Source organism: Diaphorina citri, unplaced genomic scaffold (assembly GCF_000475195.1).
Source record: "Diaphorina citri unplaced genomic scaffold, Diaci psyllid genome assembly version 1.1 scaffold2740, whole genome shotgun sequence".
Lineage (NCBI taxonomy): Eukaryota > Metazoa > Arthropoda > Insecta > Hemiptera > Psyllidae > Diaphorina > Diaphorina citri.
The window spans coordinates 1-6,154 of record NW_007380157.1 but is presented as its reverse complement, the minus strand read 5'-3'; the positions used below and the strand labels follow the sequence as shown (position 1 = coordinate 6,154).

At 34.1% G+C, this 6,154-nt stretch overlaps 1 long non-coding RNA gene across 1 annotated transcript; it reads left to right on the top strand.

Moving 5' to 3' along the window:
- Positions 1-2,876: 2,876 nt before the first annotated feature.
- On the top strand, positions 2,877-4,801 carry LOC113471649. Its single transcript, XR_003394266.1, has 2 exons — positions 2,877-3,492; positions 3,750-4,801. It is a non-coding gene; the product is annotated as an uncharacterized LOC113471649 (long non-coding RNA).
- The last annotated feature ends 1,353 nt before the right edge of the window (positions 4,802-6,154 follow it).

Sequence of the window (6,154 nt, the reverse complement as noted above, 5' to 3'; positions counted from 1 at the left end):
AGTATGTAAAACCAAATGTCAGCCCAAAGCAATCACCCTAGGGCTGATTGAGAGGTTGAAGAAAAACGCCAACCCCGTCTGAATACGGGAAAAGGCGTAACAAGAAACTTCTTATCCACGGATTTCTTATGATGTGTTGAACCAGCACTATTCTCTGACTTTTTGATGAGAGAGAAAAATACCATCGTCTGACACCGTGGCAGTTTATTTCATTCTAATTTTTATTCCTTTTCCACTTATCACATATTTGTTTTATTTTCAATTAATTAAGATCTTATGTCTTGTTTATAATAAATTATTATTGTACTTTTCTAAAACAGACTAAAACAGACGATATTCTAAAAAAACAGACGAAGACTTGTTTAGACTGCCCGCGCGCCGGATAAAGGAACTTTTCAATCATATTTGGACAGGAAAAAGGTATGAACTTGGGAAGGTGATTATGTTAGGTAGGTTTTTGCTTAGCGATTGCCATCTTTGATGGGCGTAAAAAAAAATAAATAAAATAAATCTATTCTATCCTAACATTTCTATCCAGGCCGAGTTACAATTAGATGACTATTGTTTGTGTTAGCATTAGGTTTTGTTTTGAGAAATATTCTAATATGGAACTATCGTGACGTATAATAGTGCTGAGTGCTGATTCTGGCTAAAATAGCTTATTGTTATCATATCACAGTATCGCATACCGTTGTGAATGATATCGGATAACCTACAAATCGAATATCTATCTACCTACCTACATGCTAAAGTTTACGAATTGCACTGAGAGAAAAAAAAACTAGAGTGCCAGCAGCCCAATCGAGTGACTGGCTGACTGGGTTCCGGCACCCTAATATTGAACTCTATATCGGGAAGCTCGAAAGTATAATACAGCATTCCAATAGCCTAAATCAGGGGAAATAACCCAATAGTAGAGTTCTTCCACCCTAAACTTGTGGCACCCTGTCACCATTTTTTTCTTAGTGTGTGAACTGAGGTGTCTGGTATATCTACCTTCGATAGCATACCCTAACAACAGTTTAGGTTGCCCTTATTTATACGTTTAAACGTAAGGCCAATCTAAAATGCTGTTAGGGTAGGTACCTAGATTATAGGCCGCTATAAAAAGCAGATAGGTAGGTATTAGGTATACTAGACTGCAAGAGCTAGCTAACCATGTGTTTTACACGTAGCTAACATTAAACATCAGTTATGTATGTGCGGAACTTTAAAATCAACAACCACGTTGTAAGTTAGAAGGTTGAGCACTAGGTTTATAAACATGAGAAGGAATGTGTACTAACTCTTTACTTATGTAAGTATGTACAATCACGCCTTGAATAGGTACTTTGCCTTAGCAATGCCTATAGCAATACTTACATAATAAAAGTACTTGGGTAGATACTAAGGACCAACGAGATTATTATGTTATCAAAGTTTTTATTGTTTACAAACTGAAATAAAACAAGAACACACATCATCAACAATCCGCGATAAGTACTAAACCAAACAGTCACACTAACACGAATTGAAGGTACATAATAAAGGTAGATAGTTATAGTTACACACCGTGACACCGACCAACCACTTCACAAACACACAATATTTTTGGGAACACCTAAGTTCACCCAAAAAAGTAAGTAATAGGCATATGTACCTAATCAATTCACTAAAAAGATGAAAAAAATCGAATTAATACCTCGAACTGAAAAATCTCTAGGTCAACTATCCGCAAAGTACTTTCAAACTACCGCGCGAACTACTTTCCACTAGCACAAAGTACTTTTCAAGATCCGTCTATCGCGGTGTAGGATTGAGAACTGAAAAGTTATTCACTTCTCATTCTGAGTTAATGGAACTTAGTAGTGCTTCCAACGTACAAACATTTCATTTGTCAAGGCGGCATGTGTAGAGACTGAGTACATACAAATGGTACCTACCTACATTATATTAATTTGTATTTAGACTGAGAACATAGGTACCTACCAATGGTACATATACAATACCTACATATTTGCCTACGTCTGTGACCGAGTGGCTACTGACTGACTCTCAACCCAGAGGTGCTGGGTTCGAATCCTGGCCGGGGAACAAATTTCCTGACCAAACTTTTCCGCTCCATGCCGGTTGTGCCGCTCGCTTAGAGGTCGATTGGCAAGCGCCTATATTTGAATCTCGTGTGAATCCACAATTTTACCGAAGAAATATTTTTCCAGTAGGTATGTACCTATTTGCGACCGAAATTACGAAAATCCTATCTAGATATGATTTACTTATAAAAGTACAGTGACATGAGAGGTACCTATCTATACGATGAACATAATTATGTACCTACTTTCCTAAAGTATGTACCTTTGTTCTGTAAAATAACAAATAAAATATATTATTAATAAGGTTAAATACAATAAACATTTAAATAATTCAGTGGAGTAAAACAGCAATATATTATGCAATAGTTAGACTTTAATAGAGAGAGGCTTATTCACCAGAATTTACAAATATTTGCCTTAAATATTTACGTATTAAATAATTTTCCATGGAACCAAGATTTTCCTATAAGAGAGAAGGAAGACAGGATAGGAGAAAGCCAGCCTTTCCGAGAGCGAACTTTTCTGTTCAGGATAAAATCCGCCCCGGGCGGGAATCGAACCCGCGACCAAGCGCTTACAAGGTAGACGCGCTGCAATCCAAGCCAACTAGGCTGGCCTATTTACAAGGTTAGTTATTCTTATAATTTTGCATAGTAACTTTGAAGGCAAATATTTGTAAATTTTGTAATCAACAGATAGAGATAAAGGTATAAAAGGTGGGTAATGACTGGTAGGATAATAAGCTTAAACATTTAAGGCAACAGGGTTCATTCAGTTCATTTACATCAAAGAGAAAAAAAATAAAATATATTATTAATAAGGTTAAATACAATAAACATTTAAATAATTCAGTGGAGTAAAACAGCAATATATTATGCAATAGTTATACTTTAATAGAGAGAGGCTTATTCACTAGAATTTACAAATATTTGCCTTAAATATGTACGTATCGAATAATTTTCCATGGAACCAAGATTTTCCTATAAGAGAGAAGGAAGACAGGATAGGAGAAAGCCAGCCTTTAAGAGAGCGAACTTTATCTGTTTAAGATAAAATCCGCCCCGGGCGGGAGTCGAACCCGCGACCTAGCGCTTACAAGGTAGACGCGCTGCAATCCAAGCCAACTAGGCTGGCCTATTTACAAGGTTAGTTATTCCTATAATTTTGCACAGTAACTTTGAAGGCAAATATTTGTAAATTTTATAATCAACAGATAGAGATAAAGGTATAAAAGGTGGGTAATCACTGGTAGGATAATAAGCTTGAACATTTAAGGCAATGAGGTTCATTCAGTTAATTTACATTAAGGAGAAAATTTGTTTACATAAAAAGTCCACCAAGATTCTGGGACGTTTTCAAAGAGTGAGGTAAACTTACATTGTACTAATTAAGCTGCCATTACGAAGGAAAGATATTTCAGGTGTTACCTGACAACAACTTTGTAGAAAAAGTGTATGCTATTGAAAATATGATGATGAAAACTTTTACTTACAACTATACCTACATACATATAGCTGCCCAGTTGATTTTAGTAGGTATCTAAAGTACGACCTACTGTCCGTAGTGTTAAACCGCCTTAAATAAATAAGTAAGAATTGACGAATATTTAAGTCTATATTACAAAGTCATGGTTTCGAATAATTATTAAGCTGCCATTACGAAGGAAAGATATTTCAGGTGTTACCTGACAACAACTTTGTAGAAAAAGTGTATGCTATTGAAAATATGATGGTGAAAACTTTTACTTACAACTATACCTACATACATATAGCTGCCCAGTTAATTTTAGTAGGTATCTAAAGAACGACCTACTGTCCGTAGTGTTAAACCGCCTTAAATAAGTAAGTAAGAATTGACGAATATTAAAGTCTATATTACAATTACAAAGTCATGGTTTCGAATAATGTGTAAAATATTTTGTAAACGTCCAAAAAGAATTGATGGGTCGGGGAGTAATAAATTTGTAAAACATATTTTGTAAACGTTCAAAAAGCAATGGGTATGGTTCTGTAAAGACAGTAGATCCGTGTCTTTCTAACTTGTAAAATAATCAGAACATATTGCAAAACTAACGGCACAAAATGAATAAGGCACTCGTATACGTTAGGCAAATTTGAAAATCCAGTTCAGTCTCTTTCCAGAAGTTATTAAACATGTTATAAATCAGAAGAACGAAGAGTTTGTAAATTTGTAAAGAAGAAACAAATAATCTAAAATAGAAGTCATTTCATAGTTTTGTTAAAATATCTTACGACAAAAATAATTTTAAGTACCAATAATTTCAACATTTAACAAGAAAAATTTGTCGATAAACGATTAATCTAAATTTCATGGTAAAAATTTCAGAAAAAATCAACATAAAAAACAAAAATTACTGGGCAGTTGCTCTTAGATTTTCGTAACTTATTGAACATATTAGAGTACCTCTGTTTTAGCTCAAAGGCAAATAGCCCTAAAGGATGGGTTGTGCTTCGACGAATCTACCTCTGTTGATAAGTATGTAGGATCATACAAAGCTTACCAACATTTGATATCATGGTCATGTTGTGACCGTTATCTTGAAGCCAAGGTGTAAGTGATATAAGTATCTACAATAATCTACATATTCATTTATTTGAGTGATATTAGTATATATGTATTTATATCTAGGTCTACACTCTACAGTCTCATGTTGAAAGGCACTTTGGTCTTCTGCACAAGCACAGATTCATGAAAATTGAAAAAAAAAAGTCCAAAATTGGACTACAATAAGGCCAATATGAAACCATAAGCTTGGCTTTAAGTCTTTTAACCAGCTTGAATACATTTTTTGGAAGCATCTTTAAAAAAGGTATTCAGTTCAAAAATCAGTTAATAAAGAAAGTCTTGCAACTGCCCAGTCAAATGCGGAGGACACAGAACAGAAATAGCATAAATATGTATCGTATAATATCGGAGGGGTAAAATTATAAAATATATTGCAAATATCTAAAAGAAGAATTTACAAATCTTAAAAAGTATCAAAGTATCTAATATAACAGATTACAAAGCACATTAAGTTGTGGTCAAGTTAGATTTGTAAATATTTCAGACAGAGAGGAAGGGGGACAATTTTTTTTCTTAAAGGTTAAACATATTGAGGTCATGCAGACCTTTTCTAATCTTAATGTAAAATCTAGATTATTTTTATTTTCCAGTTTCTTCGTAGGAAAAACTCGTGAAATTCCAGTAAAACACGCACACGTATAAATTAGTTTTCTACAAGTTCACTAGATTCATAAAGTACGAGTAGACATTAGATACACCCTGAATATAGAAATGATCTAATCACCATGCAATTTCCCATAAGAGGTAACAAACACTTGAAGAAGAACACCTTTGTATGCATACCTATGTACACCTATGTAAGTAGGCACTCATGTGTTTCATTCATATTATTCATCTTACTATGGCTGCTTTATCCGAACGATATGACTGACTAATATTACTAATAGCTAATAATCTTGATTATAATAGTTTGCAAAGCTTCAGCGTAGGCACCGATGATGTCGGCCGTAACTGGCAAAATATACGTAAACGGCAAAAGCCATCCTTAACCTTTTGCGGACAGATTCATGTGTCACATGAAATCATGGTTCCGCCATTATAGTAGCTGGATTAAAAGAATAGAAAATTAATTTATTTGTCTTATTTAGCCGCCATCTTGTCCATCTGTAATATAGCTTTTTTTCCTTTTGCGGACAGATTCATGTGTCACATGAAATCATGGTTCCGCCATTATAGTAGGAGAAATATAACTTAAATTTATCCACGGATTTCTTATGATGTGTTGAACCAGCACTATTCTCTGACTTTTTGATGAGAGAGAAAAATACCATCGTCCAACACCGTGGCAGTTTATTTCATTCTAATTTTTATTCCTTTTCCACTTATCACATATTTGTTTTATTTTCAATAATTAAGATCTTACGAGTATGTCTTGTTTATAATAAATTATTATTTTAGTCTAAAAAAAAAAACAGACAAAGACTTGTTTAGACTGCCCGCGCGCCGGATAAAGGAACTTTTCAATCATATTTGGACAGGAAAAAGGTATGAACTTG